General features: G+C 34.0%; 1 long non-coding RNA gene across 1 annotated transcript in view; it reads right to left on the reverse strand.

The window, feature by feature from the left end:
• LOC124521287 (uncharacterized) overlaps positions 1–18468 on the reverse strand; it is a 51624-nt gene extending 33156 nt beyond the window's left edge. Inside the window, exons 1-2 of the long non-coding RNA XR_006964442.1 lie at positions 18365–18468; positions 13207–13325 (exon numbers count right to left, since the gene is read on the reverse strand). This is a non-coding gene — a long non-coding RNA (uncharacterized LOC124521287). The remainder of the gene's footprint in view (positions 1–13206; positions 13326–18364) is intronic.
• Positions 18469–20542: the final 2074 nt, after the last annotated feature.

Genomic DNA, 20542 nt, shown 5'->3' on the forward strand with positions numbered 1-20542 from the left:
TGGTTCCTGGCCTCTTTCACCTTCAAAGCCAGACGTTTCATCATCTGGCCTCTGTTTTCAAAACTTCTCTCACTTTCCTGCCTCCCTCTTTCCTTTGGAAGGACTCTTGTGATTACATTGGGCCCACGTACATCATCCAAAATAATTCCTTATCTCAAAACACTTAATCACATCTGCAAAGTGCTTTTACCTGTAAAGTACCATATTCCCAAATTTTACCGACCGGGTCATGGAGCCATTATTCTGCTTGCCACATAAACAAAAGTGAGTTTTCTTTCAATTTTTACCAGCACATCAAAGTTTTTTTTTAAAAAGGCTTAGCCCTTTTAATTATAGCATTGAACATACTGTTGTATTTTAGGTTAATATCTGCCCTATTTTGATACTGTTTTTTTTTTTCACAAACAGTTCTATTTCCTTCTGATCATTTCAGTTAATATGAGTGAATATCATCATCCAATTGAAATAGTTATTTTGAACGGATACATGACTTTTAAAATGTTTTTCACTGTTTGTGTGCACCATTTTCATTGTTTTTATAAGTGTGTAACATTTTTTTGTGAATCATAACCTTTCTCAAGAGAATACGCCTTAATAGTTCAACTGAGACTTTTCCTTCTCTTTTGAAGCCAATTCACACACTTAGCCCCCACTTCAGTTACCTCTTTCTTGTCATGTGAGGCACGTTTTTAATGGCATAAAAGAAGTCAGGTGTTATTGTTAATTATAAAGACCTCATGAAAAATTCAGCAATTCTGTACCTTGGGTAGTGATTATTATAAACTTCACCAAAAAATTAAGTGTAGGATCTAGAGATGTTTTTTCAACACAGATATATGACAGCATAATGAACATTTTCCCGCTAGAACTGCAAAGAAAAAAAAATTAAAGAAAACAGTTTATTATTGAAGGAGGGGAAAGAAAATGAAGTGGTTTATCACTAAGCACAGTCTTTGTAGACAAGCTATTTAAAAAACAGTGGGAATTTTATTGCTGTCCCTGTAAGGAATGGAATGTACCTACTCTCTTCCTCCCTTGACTCTAGTTCAAGCATTATACATGGAAGAATACACAAAGGACAGCCTATAAAATTAGGATGTTTTATTGCTTCCCATGGGTCACTGAATGGAAGGCAGTAGAAGATCCTGTGCCTATCTACCATTGCCTCTATTAGAGAGAAGGAGGACTAGATAAGAAGTAGTGATTCTATTTATTGTTTATGCAAAGAATATTTGGGGTAATTTAGATTTCTATAATTCACATTGCTGAGACCAAACTTGGGCCCATGGAGAAAAAGAAAAAAAGGAAGAGAAAAATTTATTCAGAATAAAATTGGGAATCTGCACAGATCCTTCCCACAACTATACTTTCCTACCATTCAAACCATTGTCTGTGAGGAAAAAACTATTCCTAGCTTTTAAATAAGTAGTTCATATGAAAGAAAACTTTATTTTTCAGCCAGCAACATGTTCAAAATCCATTATCCCTGAGATGATACTGCCAAAAATTTTAAGAATGTAGACTTGATTTATTAACAGAAACATGATAGATGGGGATTATAAATAATGTAAAATGTAAATAAATAATTTAACAAATCAATAATACTCTGTATTGGTCATGCCATATCTGGAATATTGTACTTAGTACTGGACAGCTTTTCAAATCAGTAGGTATAAAGAAGAGGATGAAACCTTTATAGTAAACCTTTGATGGCTCCAGAGTTCTTAACCCTTCAAAAGAAGTAATAAAGTTTCATCCTGGCCCCTGAGGGAAAGTTTCTGTTCAGAAAAACATTTGAACAGTTAGTTATTTGAGTGGGTTATGTTGTAAATAAGCAAATTAATTAATTAAAAATCTATCTTATATTAGTATAGTTCTTAAGCTGCAATGTGTTTTAACATCAACTGTTTTCTTTCACTTCTACAACTTCCCTAAGAGAGAGACAAAGCAGCAGTTGTTCCCCTATTCTAGATAAGGAAATCAAGCTAAGAGGGATTGAGTAGTTTGTATAAAATCACACAGTAAGTGGTAGTCCGTGTCTCAAATATTGACATTCTCTTTATAATTTTGTATTCTATACATGAGACACAGTAGTCTCTTGTGTGATATTATTGTGTGACTTAAATGATACACTATATATATATATATATATATAGACACATAACATGATATGAGACAGTATAGTGGATTGAAACAGAGACACTGGGGCACCTGGGCGATCAATCGGTTAAGCATCCGACTCTTGATTTCAACTCAGGTCATGATCTCATGGTTCGTGGGTTCAAGAACCACATTGGGCTCTGTGCTAACAGCATGAAGCCTGCTTGGGATTCTCTCCCTCTCTCCCCCTCTCTCTGTGCCTCCCCTGCTCAGTCTCTCTCTCTCTCTCTCTCTCTCCTTCCCTCTCTCTCAAATATAAATTTAAAAACTTTAAAATAGAAACAGAGACATTAGACACAAATTGCCTCAATTTACATCACTGTCATACCAACTTCTAGCTGTTTCACCATTTGTGAAATGTGTTAATAATACCACCCATCCTACAGGGTATTTGGAAGAATAGATAAGTTAGTACATTGTAAAGTGATTTGCTGTAAGAGCTTTATCAGTGTTAATGACCATAAAAATTTATTATTGTCTGACACATGAAAGGCACTCAATAAATGTTAACTACATTAGCTCTCCAATATCAGAGTGTTAATCCAGATGATGAATTAATATGTTTGTCATGTTGTAGAAGACATTCTAGAAATGCAGGGATTGGGGGAGAGTAGGGTTTTTAATAAGCAATCTCCTGAGTTCATTTGTAAATTTCTGTAAATCACTGTGATGTAGGGAATCATATGGAAGTTCTCTCCCAAATCAAATACATTCTTTTCCATAAAGTTATATTCCATATATATCTAATCTATGCCCAAGGTGTAACTGAGTGACTAAATTTGCAAACTGTCCTAGGCTTTGGTAAATAAAAAGATAGTCATAGCTATAATTACATATGCATAATTTCCTGTATCAATTTCAATACCCACCAATTTATAGGAATTTTTATCAAAAGTCTTAATTGCTGGTGAATGGACAATGTAACCTCACTGAAAAGATTTTCCTTATTCAGTTTTTTATTTAATATCATTTTTAAGTTTGCAGATTATGCATTCTATACTGGTTAAAGTAAATTCTCCATATTTGCTTTGATGCTCACAGAGAATAAAATTCACAGAAGAACTAAGTTTACGTATTTCACTACTAAAATCTAAACCAAGGTGAATTAGATGCATTTTTTTTCCTCTAGGCACTGGAGCAAAAGCAGACAGTAATTTAGCCACAGTACATCTCCAGAGGAAATTACGATTTGTAAATATGTCATGATCTGAGAAAAGGTGGATCCACTATACATATTTTACAACTATAACACTGTCTTATGTGTGTACAAATTTATAAACTAGAAACACTGTGTTCTCTGCTGGATTCATGGTCTTATCTATGGTACAAATTTATTCTTTTCAATATTAACTAGAAAATGATTACACTAGGCCAAGGGAGTATAACCATATATTATGAAATAATTCTAATAGTTCATTACCATGTTGGTGTCTTGAATGGTAAGTAAGAAATTTTTCAAATTGGTTTATAATTTTGTCAGAGAAAGGAAATTAATATTTAAGCTAATGTAAAAGAAAAAGATGCCTATAAATTATTGACAATGCAAGATCTCTGTATAAGTTTTACAAATCTATATGATGTATGAAGAAAATGTTTTCCATTTCCAAATTGTTGTTTTGTTTGCTTTGTTCTTTTTTTAAATGTTTATTTATTTTTGAGATACGGAGCGTGTGCACGAGGAAGAGAGGAGCAGAGAGAGGAAGACAGAGGATCTGAAGTGGGCTCCACGCTGACAGCAGAAAGCCCAAAGTGGGGCTCAAACTCAGAAGCCAGGAGATGGTGAACTGAGCCAGAGTCGGCTGCTTAACTGACTGAGCCACCCAGATTCCCTTCTTTGTTCTGTTCTCTATGGCTAATCCCTTTTTCCTTTTTCTGTTTTTTTTTTCCCTCACATTATTCTTCTCAATTTTCTACTGCTTATTTGTTGATTTCTTACACACATGTACATCTAGATTGATTTCCATTTTGTAGAACTTTATGTGAAGTTTATACTATATAACCTCTTTTTACCTGATGTCTTCTGATTTACGTGATTTTAAGATCCATTCATGTTATTATGTATATCAGCAGTTGGTTGCATTTTATGACTGAGTAGTACTTTGTTATAAGGATTTACCATATCTTTATATATGTACCAGTTGTAAATATTTGGGTTGCTCCCAATTTGGAATATTATAAATAAAGCTGCTATAAATATTGGTGTATAAATGCTTATGCAGATACATATTTTGTTTTGTTTTGATAAATGCTTTGAAGTAGAATGAAGTGAGTTATATTGTAGGTATATGTTGAATTTGACTAGACACTACTAAACTGTTCTTCAAAATAGTTGTACCATTTACAACCCAATCAACAATGTATGAGAATTTCAGTTTTCTACATTCTTACCATCTCTGAGTATTATCAATCTTCTTAATTTTGGCCATCTAATGGGTATGTATCTAATTGTGGTTTATTTTGAATTCCACAATGATTAATGATTTGAGTACAATGGCCATTCATAAATCTTCTTGAAGTGTTTTCTCAAATCCTTCCTCATTTTTAATTGGGTTTATTATTTTCTTACTGTTGAGTTGTGAACATTCTTTATATATTGTGGATAAAAGTTCTTCCTCTAAGAGAAGTGTTGTGAATATCTTTATCCAGCCTGTGGCTCACTTTTTATTTTTTAATCATTTCTTTCAAAGAAAATTGTTTTAATTTGGATGAAGTCCAGTTTATATAATTTTTTTTCTTTCATAGATTATCTTTTCGTATTCTAGCTAAGGAATCTTTGCCTATCCCAAGGTCACACAGGTATTCTCTCATGTTTTCTTCTAGCAGTGTTGTATCTTTGCCTTTTACATTTAAACATGTGATCCATTTTAAGTTAATTATTTTATGGCAGTGTGAAGTAAGATTGATCTTTATTATTTCCATAGTGATATCCTATTGTTCCAGTACTATTTCCCAAAGAGTAGTGTTCTCACTGAACAGTCTTATTTGTTATAAATCAATGACAATATATATAATAGGAGTCTAATCTAATTCTGGACTTTTTCATACTTGTAAATATTATTTATAAATATTTGCATTCTAAATATTTAGAAATATTTATATATTTAGAAGTTATATATTTTGAAACATGTATATTTAATATGTGTATATATATACATATATATATATATATATTCTTCTGCCAATACCAACAAAATGTAGCAAGCAATAACATAAGGTTCACAATCTCCATCAACAATAAAAAATTACTGGGCATGCAAATAAAGGAAATATGAAAAATTAATCAATACAAACAAAGCCAGAAATACATAGATAATTAAATTTGAAGATAAGGATGTTAAATACTTAATATAAATACTCTCATTCTGATAAAGGAAGTAAGGAAAACAAGATCATGATGAAGTGATACAAAAAATAGTACTTCTAGAGATAAAAATACAATGTAGTAAGTTAAATGGGATTAGCAGCAGATCAAACGGTGCAGAAGAAAATATGTTTGAACTTGAAGATATAATAATCAAAAATATCCAAATTGGAGCACTAAAATAAAAACAATTTTTTTAATGAACAGAGCATTTGGAAAATAACTACTGATCTAATAGCTACTGGAATAATTTTATTAGAGTCTCAGAAGAGAGGAGTAGGAAGGATGAAAAAAAACGCTAAGACTTTATAGCTGAAAATTTTTCTAATTTGATCAAAAATATAATTAATAAGCTCAACAAACACCAATCAGGATAATAATAAAAATGCCAAGGCATATTATAATCAAATTGTTAAAGACAAATAAAAATGGATGCATTAAGTGCAAAAGAACGAATACAAACACAACAGCCTTATTGTCAGAAACAATGCAAGCCTGACAATAATGGAGAGACATCTTCAAAGCAATTGAAGAAAAAGGTTTGTCAACCTAGAACTTTCTTTAGTGAAAATATATTTCAATAATGAAGGAAAAAGAATTTCTCAAGTAAAAAAAATTACACATTTTATCTCTATCAGAACTAAAATACAAGAAAATCTAAAAGTGACCAGAAGGAAATTGATACCAGATGGAAATTGGGAGCTACACATAGGAATGAAGAGCACCAGGAATGATAAACATGTATATTTTCCAACAACAATGGTGCAAAGCTAATGATCAATAATAAAACAAAGCTGGAAAATCTACAATGTAAATATTAAATATTTAATATGTAAATATTAAACAACACACTTCTGCATAAGCAATGGACCAAATAAGAAATCAAATGGCAAATCAAAATATGTCTCAAAACAAAAGAAAAAGAAAACACAAAATTCCAAAACCTATGAGATGCAGCAAAGCAGACATCAGAATGAAATTCATGCTATAAATGCTTGTATTAAGAAACAAAAGTTCAAATAAACAACATTATAACAGAAGGGACTAGAAAAAGAAGAAACTTAGCTTAAATTTAGTAGAAGAAAGAACAAAGAAAAATCAGAAATAAAATAGAGACCAGAATAAACAATAACATAACATTGAAAGTAATGAACAGTTTTTTTTAAAAAATGGCAATGCTCTAACTATATTAACTAGGAAAAAAAGAGAGAGGATTCAAAATGGAATGAGAAATGGAGGAAAAAACAATAAAACAGATAACCACAGAAATACACAGTGTGATAGCAGATTACTATAAACAATTATATAATAACAAGTCAGACAATCTAGAAAAAAAAAAAAAACAAAACAACAGATAACTCCTAAACACGCACACACAAGTTACCAAGATTTAATGCTAAAATCTTATATCCAAGAAGTAAGAAATCTTCTTAAATCAATAACAAGAATAGCTGAATTGGGAATTAAAAATATCCCAGCAGAGAAAAGCCCAAGACCACACAGCTTCATTGGTGAATTCTACCAAACATTAAAAAAATAATAATAATTAATAACAATCTTTATCAAATCTTACAAATAATGGAATAGTGGGAACACATTCAAAATTATTCAATGAGGCTAGTACTACCCTGATACCAAAGCAGGATAAAAACAATACAAGACAAAAAAGTCCAATATAAGTATTGTTACTCCAACATTCTTTTGACACCCATTGGCTTGATAATGTTTCTCCACCACCTCACTTTCAATCTGCAGGTATATTTAGGTGTAAAATGAGTCTCTTGTAGGCAGCATATAGATGGGTCATATTGTTTTGTCCATCTTGACACCTTATGTCTTTTGATTGGAGTATTTAGTCCATTTATATTCAAAGTAACTATTAATAAATACATATTTATTGCCATTTTATTACTTATTTTGTCATTTGTTTCTGGAAATTTTCTCTGATCCTTTCTTGTCTTTGTTACTTTTGGTCTCTCCTTTACAGTTCCCTTTAATATTCTTGCAGGGCTTGATTAGTGGTCATGAACTCCTTTAGTTTATATTTGTCTAAGAAATGTTTTATCTCTCCTTCTATTCTGAATGATAGTCTTGCTGGACAGAGTATTCTTGGCTGCAGATTTTTGCCATTTAGCACTTTGATTATATCATGCCAGTCTCTTCTGTTTTGCCAAGCTTCTGTTGAGAAATCTTCAACTAGCCTTATGGGCTTTCCCTTGTAAGTTAATGACTTTTTTAAAATTAATTTATTTATTTTGAGAGAGAGAGAGAGCATGAGCAGGGGAAGGGGAAGGGCAGAGAGAGAGGGAGAGAGAATCCCAAGCAGGCTCCATACTATTAGCACAAACCCCAATGCAGTGCTCAAATTCAAACTGCAAGATCAAGACCTGAACTGAAACCAAGAGTTGGACGCTTAACTGACTGAGCCACCTAGGTGCCCCAGTTAATGATTTCTTTTGTCTTTCTGCTTTTAAGATATTTTTTCTTTATCACAATATTTTTCAAATTTAATTACAATATATCTAGGTGTTGGCCTGCTTTTGTTGATTTTGATGGGAGTTCTCTGTGTCTCTTCGATCTGGATGTCTGTTTCCTTCCCCGGATTAGGGTAGTTTTCAGCTATTATTTCTTGAAATAAATTTTCTTCTTTCTCTCCGTTGTTCAGCTTCACTATTTTCCATTATTTTGTCTTCTAAGTCACTAATTTGTTCCTCTGCTTCTTCCAGCCTCCTCATTATATCAACTCTATTTCTAATCTCATTTATTGTACTCTTCATCTCTGATCCTTTTTTAACTCTTTTATCTCTGTGGGAAGGGTCTCACTGATGTCCTCTATTCTTTTGTCAAACCCAGTGAGTATCCTTATGACTGTTGCTTTAAATTCTCCATCAGGCATATTACTTATATCTGTTTCACTTAGATCTCTGGTTATGACCTTATCTTGCTCTTTCATTTGGGATAAATTACTCCATCTTGGCATTTTGTCTAACTCTCTGCCTTCTTCTGTGTTTAAGAAAAGCCAGTTAAGTCTCCAGCTGCTAAAAGTAATGGCCTTATGAAGAAGAGGTCACAAAGTGCCCAGGGCCTGGCACTTCAGGGAGCGTCTCCAGCGTGTGCTATGTGCGCTATGCTATTGTGTTCTGGCTGCTTTGTCCTTCAGGCAGTCATCTACAGAGGCCCTCCTTGACTGCTGTGGGCAGTGGTTGGTCCCTGGCCTGAACGTGGCAAGAGTTTTAATTAGTGTGCTCTGGTCTGCTTATGAAATGAGACCTGGCACCAGTCTTCTTAAATTTGTAATATTTGTTATGCCCCTTATTATGTCAGTTAACCAAGGGGATTCTTCTGTGTGTTCTTGAAGAAAAAGTGCATTCCATTTTTCTTAAATGGAATGTTTTATATATATCTTTTAGAACTATGTACTGTGAAGTGTGCTTCAAGTAAAAAAAAAAATGTTCTTGTTGAAAATAAAATAAATTTAACTGAAAGGCACCTGGGTGGCTCAGTAGGTTAAACCTCTGACCTCAGGTCAGGTCATGATCTCACAGTTTGTGAGTTCAAGTCCTGCATCAGGCTCTGTGCTGACACCTCAGAGCCTGGAGCCTTCTTCTGGTTCTGTGTCTTCCTCTCTCTGCCCCTCCCCTGCTCACACTCTGTCTTTCTCTCCCTCTCTCAAAAATGAATAAAAACATTTTAAAAAATTAAAAAAAAAACTTTAACTGAGGGTACTCATTTATTTTTTTTGTTTTGATTTATTTTTGTGAGAGAGCATGAGTGGGGGGAGGGGCAGAGAGAGAGTGGGGCAGCAGATTCAAAGTGGGCTCTGAGCTGACAGCAGCAAGACTGATGTGGGGCTCAAACTCAAGAATAGTAAGAACATGACCTGAGCCGAAATCGAACACTCAACCATCTGAGCCATCCAGGTGCCCTGAGGGTACCCATTTAAAATAAAACATATCAGAGGGAAGGTGGGGAGGATGGGTGAAATAAGTGAAGGAGATTAAGAATATACTTTTCACCAGGAGCACTGAGTAATAATGTATCAAATTGCTGAATCACTGTATTGTACACCGTAAAGTAATATAACACTATTCGTTAGCTATACTGGAATTGAAATTAAAAACTTAATTTAAAAAATGATAAACATGTTGGTAAATATAAATCAAAGTTTTTCTTTTTTTTAATCTCTTTAAAGAGAACTGACCATCAAGTCATTTTAGTAGTTGGCAGGAGGTCCTAGTATCTTTCCACATGGATCTGTCTGGGAGATTGCTTGACTGTCCTCACAACATGACAGCCAGTTTCCCTCAGAGTGAGTGATCCAAGAGGTAATGAGAAGAGGGAGCTGTAATGCCTCTTATGACCTCCAAAAGTCATGTATACCTTCACTTTTAGCACATTCTAGTCATTGGATGTGAGTCACAAAGTCCACACTCCAGATGAAGAGAAGGTTTTAAAGGAGGAGTGTCAAAGAATTTGGGGACAAGTTTAAAGACCATAGGTATGTGGTATGTTAAGCAAGCGAAAATAATAAATATTATTTTTATCACACAGAATTCAAGGTATCTATTTTTGTCAAAAGAAAACTACTTTGCTTTTAAGAAATTATCTTTCACTCATCAGCTAAATACGGTGGGAGTGTCAGCCCCCCAACCAGCCCTCCAGTCCCTCCCTAACCCAGAGCACAAGCATGTGATCCAGAGGCCCATGAACAATATCAAAACAACACCCTTGTTTTTGTGCATTCAGTATCTGTTTTTCCTGGTGAAGTATTCCTCCATCTCAAGACATACAAAGATCAGTTTGAGAGCAGGGACAAAAATACTGCTGGGTAATCACAGACTTCTGTGCATCTTGTTAGACACGGGTCTACTAGAGAGAAGTAGTAAAGAAAATGGATTCTGATTGAGATCCCTTTGGGTTGGGAACCTGGACCTGCCACCACAGAGTTATGTGACCTTCTGAAAGTTACATAAACTTCTCTTTGTTACATTTTCCTCACATCTAAAATTGAGATTAAAAAAATAGTATCTACCCTTCATGGGTTATTATGAATATCAAATGAATTAAGACATATCATAAGTTATGTTATACATTTATATTTACCTTTATATGTATAATTATATTTATTTACATGTAGTCACCGGGAGAATCTGAATCTGTGGCTGCAGACATCCATTTTCCTAGCCATGTAAAAGATCTTTAGAATGAAACCAAAACAAAGATAGAATAAAAACCAAAAGGTGGTGCCAATATCATTGTTTGAGCCCCTGAATCCAGCCGTGCCTGAATCCATAGATGCACTCTGCTGCTTAGAAGGCCAGTAAGTTCCCTTCATTTTTGCCTAAGTTAAATTTGCATTTGAAAGAGTCTTGAGAAATAGATTATGTAAAGCTAATAGCACTGTGTTTACCAAAGTGTTTAAGTTGCCAGGAATGCTGACCTACACTGTCCCTGTAGTACATGTAATTTCAATGGGGAAAGACACTGAATATTGTAATAAGTTTTGAATGTTGAGTAAGTGGTCATTGTAGTGTCTAGGTAAGTGAGCTAAAAGGGAGTGAACTAATTATTAAATTCTGATTTATTGGATTGTAGACTGAGAAGACTTTATCTCTGCCCTGAAACAGCAAGGGCAGTTCCAGATAAAGTGAGGCCTGGGTCAATTGCCAAAAAAAAAAAAAAAGAAATTAAAAATAATAACTTTTAAAACATATATAAAAAGGGGTACAGACAGTAATAAGTGGATGCTGGTATAGGGAAATTACAAAAATTTTACCTTCTTTAAAATTTTCCCTAGAAGTAGTATGGCACTTGTGTCTTACCATTTCAAAACTCTAATGAATTATGTGAACCAACTCCCTATCTACCAACTCCCCATCAATCATATGTCAGCTTTATACCAAAATATTCCTAACGTTATTTTGCTACACAAAACAAATTTAATTGAATATCTAATAGCTTACATTTAAAGTACCATTTGTTTTATTATTTTTTTTAATTTTTTTTTTCAACGTTTATTTATTTTTGGGACAGAGAGAGACAGAGCATGAACGGGGGAGGGGCAGAGAGAGAGGGAGACACAGAACCGGAAACAGGCTCCAGGCTCTGAGCCATCAGCCCAGAGCCCGACGCGGGGCTCGAACTCACGGACCGCGAGATCGTGACCTGGCTGAAGTCGGACGCTTAACCGACTGCGCCACCCAGGCGCCCCCCATTTGTTTTATTATTTATGATGATATGAATTATAACTTTCTATCAAATATGTAGTTATTTGCCCTTTGAAATCGTGTCTGAATATGTATATTGTATATGAGAGTATATAAGCAGATACATACACTCACATAGATAGTCTCTAAGCAAATAATTTTTTTTTTATGTTATATATTCCTTGCTAAAGCATGTTTTTTTTTTTTTAACGTTTATTTATTTTTGAGACAGAGACAGAGCATGAACGGGGGAGGAGCAGAGAGAGAAGGAGACACAGAATCGGAACCAGGCCCCAGGCTCTGGGCCATCAGCCCAGAGCCCCACGCGGGGCTGGAACTCACGAACCGTGAGATCGTGACCTGAGCTGAAGTCGGACGCTTAACCGACTGAGCCACCCAGGCGCCCCGCTAAAGCATGTTTAAAAAGTGATACAACAGTCTGTCTTTTGATAATTTATTATAAAGAGAAAAGGCTAGCAAAGCAATTTAATAATTACGTTCAATTCAAAACAATAAAAGCATTATTCCCTTTCTGGTGCTCAAAAGGAAATGCAAATGTTCTTTTTAATTCAAATAATGGACATTAAATAACAAGAAAAATAATATGTATGCTATATTTTCTAGAACTAGACAAAAATCACTTATCATAATATTAGTATCAAAATGTTCTTAGTTAAATTTCTAACCAGAAACTGAGAAGTGGTCACAAACATTAACAATGAGGGACATAAAATTTAATTAGACTGGATTTGCAGTGACAATAAGAAATGCCTATGAGTCCATTGCATCTTATTCAAATAAGTCATATGTCATATGACCATAAACGTTGAAATATAAAGTGTTCAACATATCTAAAAAAATAAGGGATATTTCAAAATATTGATGTTTGAAATTTGGCAAATAATTGATTTAATTTTTCATTATTCACTGAATTATTCACATTGGCAATGCCCATGCCACAATTGCATCAACATTACCTGTCAAAACTACACACATAATCACATAATATATTGATAGCAGGTTGATTTTGAAATGTAAAATTAGAATTTGCAGATGTAGCCTGGTGCTGGAGTGTCACATTCCCCAGAACTTCATGGAAAATTGAAAACATTTTAACAATTTTTGTGAATTGAGATTACTTGCCGATTTTCACCACATATGCTAATTATTCTTTAAACATTCATGCCAGGGGACATGTTCTACAATTCTAAGCCACATAAGTTAGCAGGTTTATCTTGGCATTAACTGTAAAATTTGGAATTTGGAAAGTATAATGAGCAACAGGGATTTAAAGGGGAGAGAAAGAGAATGACCCCTTTCTTCTGAGCTTGAAGAAGGCATATCATGCAGAAGAGAACGGGAGGTGACCACAGTGAGAACTGACTTGTATTCATACCACATGCTAATATTTTAGATTTCACTGCTATTTTCTCTCAGTGCAAATAGCTCACACTCTTGGCTTCATGTCGAGCAACGCACCTGGTAGTAGGAAGAAGATCTTGAGGCAGATGATCTGCTACACTGCTCATAGCACCTGCTCTGTGGGGAAGCTGTGCTCATTTTGAACTCTGCTGTGGATGAGAAGACAGACCAATAACCTGTGGTAAGTTGAAACACACACGAAATTAACCTTGATAGGCCAATAATGGAGAAACCAATCAAAAGACAACATATTAGCCAGTACACTAACTCTGATTGATTTGCCATGCTTTTCTCTAACAAGGCATTTATGGTTCGAGTTAAAGTAACTGGCTTGCTCTCTTTCTTCTAAAATTCACATGGTTATAAAGCTAGTCTCTTTTCAAAAGTATTTTGTATTTTTTCCAAATGTCACTTTGATAGTCTTCTATGAAAATAGAAAAAAACCCTTAATTTTCTTCCTAGTTCTTCATAATCATTTAATCTTTGAAAGTCACTATAATCATTATTATTAAAAATAATCATCATATTAATGGTAATAGCCTCCTGAATTGCTGGGGTTTTTTATATTAACATTGTTATTATTTTCTCCCAACATATCCTGGAATAATTATCTTATTCTTTAATAGGCTAACAAATGGGGAATCAGAGTATGATAATAAGATAATAAAGGAATGGCAGTGACCATTTTTCTGTTTTTAATGATACATTAATTGAATTTTTATTTTTTCATGTTTAATTTACTTATTTGGAAGAGCAAGAGAGCATGCAAATGGAAAACCTCATAAGCAATATCTACAGCAAAGCAAGGCAGCAAGGTATCCCTATAAATTTCAAAATATAACTGATTGAGAACCAACACTCAATGACCATAAGACCCATATTATATCAGCATCTGTACATGAGGAAGCAGAAGAAAGCAATACTTTGACTGATGGAACTAAGAAAAGAAGAACCTCAAAATATGCAACATAACCAAACCACACTGCCATTTGAAAGCAGTAGCTGAAACTGATTGTGTTCTTGCCAAAACCTGTATGAGATGAGTTGAGGGGTCCACAGTAAAATAATCTAAAAAGGCCAGAGCAGTTTGGCCCCTGGGAAATCTCAAAAGTGACCAGTTAGGTCTCCTAAGCTAAGGAGAAACTGCCTGGAGTGAAATAAAAATTGAGCAGAACAATTATAATAGAGATGAAAGAAATAAAAACTTTCAGAGAAAGATGAAGCAGGAAACAAAACCAGGAAGTCTTAGAAAACAAGCTTCTATACTTTTAGTGTTGGATGAAAATAAAAAAAGAAGGAACTGAAAGAAGTTTAGGAACTCTTCCAGAACCAACCATCCTACTAAAAGTTCAGAAAAAAATTGGGGCACCAGGGTGGCTCAGTCAATTAAACATCAGACTCTTGATGTGGGCTCAGGTCATGATCTCACAATTCATGAGAGTGAGCCCGCATCAGGATCTGTGCTAACAGCATGAAGCCTGCTTGAGATTCTTTTTCTCCCTCTCTCTCTGCCCCTCACCTGCTCACATTCTCTGTCTCTCAAAATAAATAAATAAATAAATAAATAAATAAACAAACATTTTAAAAAATAAATAAAGTTCAGAAAAAAATAATTTCACATCAAATTAAGAAGCAAGAAGTATTGGGATGCCTGGGTGGCTCAGTTGGTTAAGCCTCCAACTTCAGCTCAGGTCATGATCTCACTGTTGGTGAATTCAAGCCCCGCATTGGACTCTGTGCTGACAGCTCAGATCCTGGAGCCTGCTTCAGATTCTGTGTCTCCCTCTCGATCTGCCCCTCCCATGATGATGCCTTCCAAAAAGTGATACTTAATAAAAGGATATCTAAGTCTGTCCCCTAACTTTCTATAACATGGAAATAAAGACAGTATTATATCTAGTTTTTGATCTTTAATGTGAAGATTACATAGAGGGCAATTTTATATTTAGGTCTTTTTTAACCAATAATAAAAAACACTAAAATTTGCCCCAAAACTTAGGTTTTCAATGTGAGATTACTAGTTTATACTTTCTTTCCATAAAAGCAGGATTTCCTTTACATTTTTTTCCTCTGAAAATAAGATTTTTCTATTTAAATAAAATTAAAATTATCTATGTTCCAAGTTTAGAAATTACTTATCGGAATAAATGGAGTCCAGAATTTGGTCGTAAGCAATTACCTTATGTATTAGGTATATGTACCAAGTCAAGATGTAGAAATAAAGGGCAAACTTCAAATGGGAAATCTGAATTTCTACCAGAAAGATGAGACAAGAGTACCTTTGCCTTAGTTTCTTCACCAGAAAATGTTTTTCTTAAACTATGGGGTTAACATATCCTATAGGCTTACATTAAACAAAAATGTATATCAAGCATGAAAGAGTGACAGATGTATTTAAACAAAAGGAATAATTTAAAATTTCACACCATTTTTTCATTTCCTTTTTAATATTTGAAATAAAAATGAAAAGAGGGAAGACTTTATAATTATTCTTTTGTTCAATACCTTTCTTAGCATATGTTAATTATTCTTTTCACAAAAATCTACTTATATTCTGACTAAAATTCCATTATTGTCATGTATGTCAGAACAGGCCATAATAATAAACCTCGTTCTTTTCTAGTATATACATATTAAATTAGCTAACCAGATTTAACTACGTCTTTTTGCAAATAAATAGGGAATGCTGAAATTGAAGGGGAAAGCCCTCTAAACAATTGAGATGTTTTCCCTTACTTTAAGTTTGTAAGTACCAAAGGTCTGTTTCTTCTTTCACTACCTGATATGTCTCCAAAACTCCATTCTTTATTTTGAGTAATCACACCAAAATGGCAATTCAATGGTGTTGCATTTGGAATGTTTAAGGGACATTGGTTTAAAAAATGTTCACTGTCTTTGTTACTAATGTCAGTGTGTCTGGATTGCCAAAAGAGTTTTTTAAAAAGCTGACAATCTAACAACGTAATTATTTTCATTGTCATTTCAATAAAGAATTCATCCAGTCATCTGACTTTGAGCAATTCATGTGGCTTTAGCTGTAAGATAGGGACCTTCTCTTTTAAGAAATAAATTGAGGGGCTCATCCATCAAATCTCTAATCACTCTTTTCTTTTAGAGCACTTTAAACACTATATGGGCTGTGATGCTGGGAAGCTAGAAGCCGAGCATCTCTTTTTATTTCATTATTTCCAGTGAGCCCTCAGAAAATCAATAGTATTTATTTTAAGATAAAGCTTTGGTTTTTTGTACCTTAGCTCTGCATTATTTTAAAATAGGCTATTTGTTAATATACAGGATGTAATATAATTGGCACATTCATGTCAAAAAAGGAAATGTGTCCTGTTCCTAACGTAAATGATTCTGATACATTTGAAAAAGAATGTTAATTTTCTTTGTAAGATATTTGGGTTTTGTTTTGTTTTGTTTTGTTTTGCTATGATCTTTACCTTAAGGTAATAGTAAGCCCTTGGGCTGGGCATGTAAATAAGTGTGATTTTTTTTAAAAACAAACATCTTGGCAAGATATTGGAGCTACAACAGAGACATTGACAGTTACAACTGCCAATGTCTTTCCCTGACATTGAACAAGAATAAAACAGATGCTTCAATGTACCATGTAGCATTGTTCTGCTTCTTTAACATTGCAGTCTAATAGCTATCTAATTATTCATTCATTTTTCTGTTCATAAAATAATATCAATATTTTTCTCCCCCTACATACTAATTTTTTAATATAGAAAGAACCCAAGATTAAAATGGACAATAAAAGTATTTTACATATTTCTCCTAATATAAGCAGTTTGTTTTACAAGAGGAATGGTATGGCAGGCTCATATTTTATTTCAGCATAAATATTAACCAGTATTCCTTTGTTAAAATGTGTTTTTCGAACTGGGAAATAAAATGTATGGGAAATGGCAAAGGAACTGAGTTTAGCCAACCTGCAAATTAGACATTTGAAACATATAATTTAATAATTTTCAAATATACAAACTGTCTAAACACAGGGAATACTAGACAACCACACCCATCTCTACCTGAGGACAAGACCAAATGAAGTGGGCTCAAAATGTAGCACGAACATTTTAAGTTGGAAATGCAACTATTGAAGGGATTGGGCTGGCCTTTGCAGAGGGTTCTTTTTATGAGTTACAACTGGATCCCTCATCTCAATTATTTCTTTCTTTTGACTGTGACTTCTAGATAATATTGAGAATCTACTCACCAAGAGATGACATTTACTGTGCAGTCATATGTGGAAACGGTCATTCAAGGACCTGTTTCTTTTTATTGGCAACTTATCCTTATCACCTGATACAGACTATTATACACAGTAATGCACAGTTAACTATTGGCTACTGAATAAATAAATGAGGAAATGAATCCAAGTATGGTATTCTATAAAATATCGGGCTAAAGGAGGGCAGGGTATCACAGTAGTTAAGAGCATGGTATCTGGAGCTGCAGTTAGGAATAAAATCCTGGCCCCTCCATTTACCAAGTGTATGACCTTGGGCAAGTAATTTTATTTCCCTATGCCTCAATTTCCTCACCTGTAAAATGGGATATCAATAATTAGGTAAAAAGTTAAATATTTAGGTTCAGACACTGAAAGGAAGCATTAAAAAAACAAATAGAAATGAGTTAGTCACAGTGAACTTGTGAGAAGTATATGTTAAGATAATAACATTAAAATATATGGCACAGTGGCATAAGATTCTAGCCAGCTTCAACATAATTAGTTCACCTATAACCAATTTCTCATTTGATCCTCGGTTGTCATTTGACATTTTATAGCCTTAATTTCCCATCTATGTGAAAGAATCTACATAGGGGGCCCCTGGGTGGCTCAGTTGGTTGAGTGTATGACTCCTGACTTCGGTTCAGGTCATAATCTCATGGTTTGTGGGTTTGAGCCCCATGTCGGGCTCCACACTGACAGCACAGAGTCTGCTTGAGATTTTCTCTCTCCCTTTCTCTCTGCCTCTCTCTCTGTCTTTTTCCCTCTTTGAAAATAAATAAACTTAATTTATTAAAAAAATATCTACTAATAGGTAACCCTACTATACTGCTATAGTATCTCTTAGGTATCAATTATTTAAGCACATTTTCATCTATTTTTCAGGTTTTTTTTTTAAAGAAAACTTGCAACATTTAAACTGAGGAGCAAAAGCAACACTTGGAAACAAGCTATCCACCAGAACCAAATCCTCACAGATTGGTCAGATGTCAGGACAGTGATTTTTCTTCAGTGACAGCAAGACCACGGGCTAAGCCATTGCATGTCTCTGGAAGGCAGTGTCTGGCAGGAACCTGACAGAGGGTCTGTGGAGAAGAGCAGATGAGCAAGAAAATGCTTCACAAGGAGGACTCCTCTGTGCTTTCCACACATATCCACACTACCTCAGCGCACCCTCCCTACTACCATCAGACCAACATGGTGCTAGCCATACAGTCATACCTGACACGCAGTTTCAGAAAAAAAAAAAAAAAAAAGCTTCAGTAGTCAAGTCATTAAAAGGACCCGTGAAATATCTCTCATTCTCGGGAATATAGAAAATTACAATTGTGTTTCTTTCCTTCTTTTCCTATTAAAAAAAAAAAGTGAACCAGGTGCATGGCTATGAAAATTCCAAAATAATAGTTTGAAAGATACAGGAATCCTGAAGTAATTTATCTGCATGTTTTGAAACATTCTCCTAGAGCCAAAATATTGCAATGCACACAGAGACACAGCAGGAAACTGATCATTACTGACAGTATCAGCAACATTTTCAAATAGGGACTTTAAGAACTTTGTATGATTTTAATAGCAGTTAAAAAAAATCCAACCAAGATATATACTAGCCTACTGACTTTTCTTTGGTAACAATTTGTCATTTAAGTGACTATTAATAAATTTAAACAATGTCAAATTTTTTCATGAATATCTTAGGATGGCAGATATATATCAAGGTCAACCTATTTGCCCTGCTTCCAGGTAGATTCGAATATAACTTTTTATTGACTTCTCATCATGGTGACTTTCTACTAACTTATTTTTTAATCATTTTTTCATTGAAAAATAAAATGAAATTAAAATCCCATAGTAAACATTACTTCCCATTTTGAGATTTATGTTTCAGATAACAAAATTTCTAATTTCCATCAAGAAAATGTTGGTTAAGTATACTTTCAGAAACTTATGGGCACTATCTTCCTATCTTTTCCTTTGTAAAAATAAACTCTACCATAATTTGAGTAAAAATCTGTATCAGTTTATTGCTTCAGAACTTATTCTATTTCTACTATCAAGATCAACTAGACTGACTTTGGACAATTGAGTTCAACATTCTCTGCTGAGCATAATTCAACTATGGATAAGGAGAATTCAACTATAGTCTTAGAAAAAAAAAAAGCCAAGTAAAGGATTTTGATTTCTTATGATAAAAATGTACTTTTAAAAAAATGATGTTTTAGTTTCCTTCTTTTATAGTTAACCCAGGCTCTACTTAAATCTATTACAGTCCTCTGCCTGATCATTATACTAGGAATTTTTTCCCTTCAGATATTTCCTGCAAAGCTATTTCTGAATCCATTTCAACCACAGAGAAGGAAATACACTAAAGTTGCTGCTGAGTAAAAGGGAAATGCAAGCATAGAGTAACCGCTTACTGAGCTTTTAATACGGGCCACTCAGCTGAGTGTTTCTTTGTAAACCACATAGAAAAACTCAATCTGTTTTAGAAAACGTGGAGGTAAATTACATGAAATTAGGAGATAAAATAATGGGAAATAATCAATTATTATTCTTTTTAAGTAAACAACAAAGAAAGCCATCAAGGTCACCTCTTTATTTAAGGTTATGTATTATCTATTATTGAATTTATTTGAACTCTTTTGATTATAAACGGATTTTGCTTTCAGAGATGCACAATCACTGGAGAAGATGTTCATCTCTGAAAACAAATAACAAAAAGATGGTAACACTGAAAATTGTCCTTCAGGATACCGTTACATCTCAGAAGAAGGGCACAATCAAATTGCACTATTGGCTGCAGTCTCTGTCCATGTATATGTTGCTACTCTTCTTCCTGAAGGGGAAATATTTGTTAAATGCTACATCTGAATCAAAGAGATCTTTTTCAGATTCGGAAAGAATAACTTGGTATATTTGCATATATTCTTTGCAATATATTTGTTATTGATAATTAACTGCTCCTGATATCCTACTGGGACCTAACAGAACACTTAATCACGGGCAGCTCTAACGCGGCATATGAAGTGTGCAGTATGGGCTGGGATCTGACAGACCCACCAACTCAGAAACTTGGGCATGTCCAGGAATAAGTCCAATTATAAATTGGAAATGGTATATCTATTACTGAGCACAAGAAAGACAACAGAATAGAAA

This window comes from Lynx rufus, unplaced genomic scaffold, assembly GCF_022079265.1.
Source record: "Lynx rufus isolate CCGP_SWC_20201006 ecotype Redwood Valley unplaced genomic scaffold, mLynRuf1.p SCAF_3, whole genome shotgun sequence".
Lineage (NCBI taxonomy): Eukaryota > Metazoa > Chordata > Mammalia > Carnivora > Felidae > Lynx > Lynx rufus.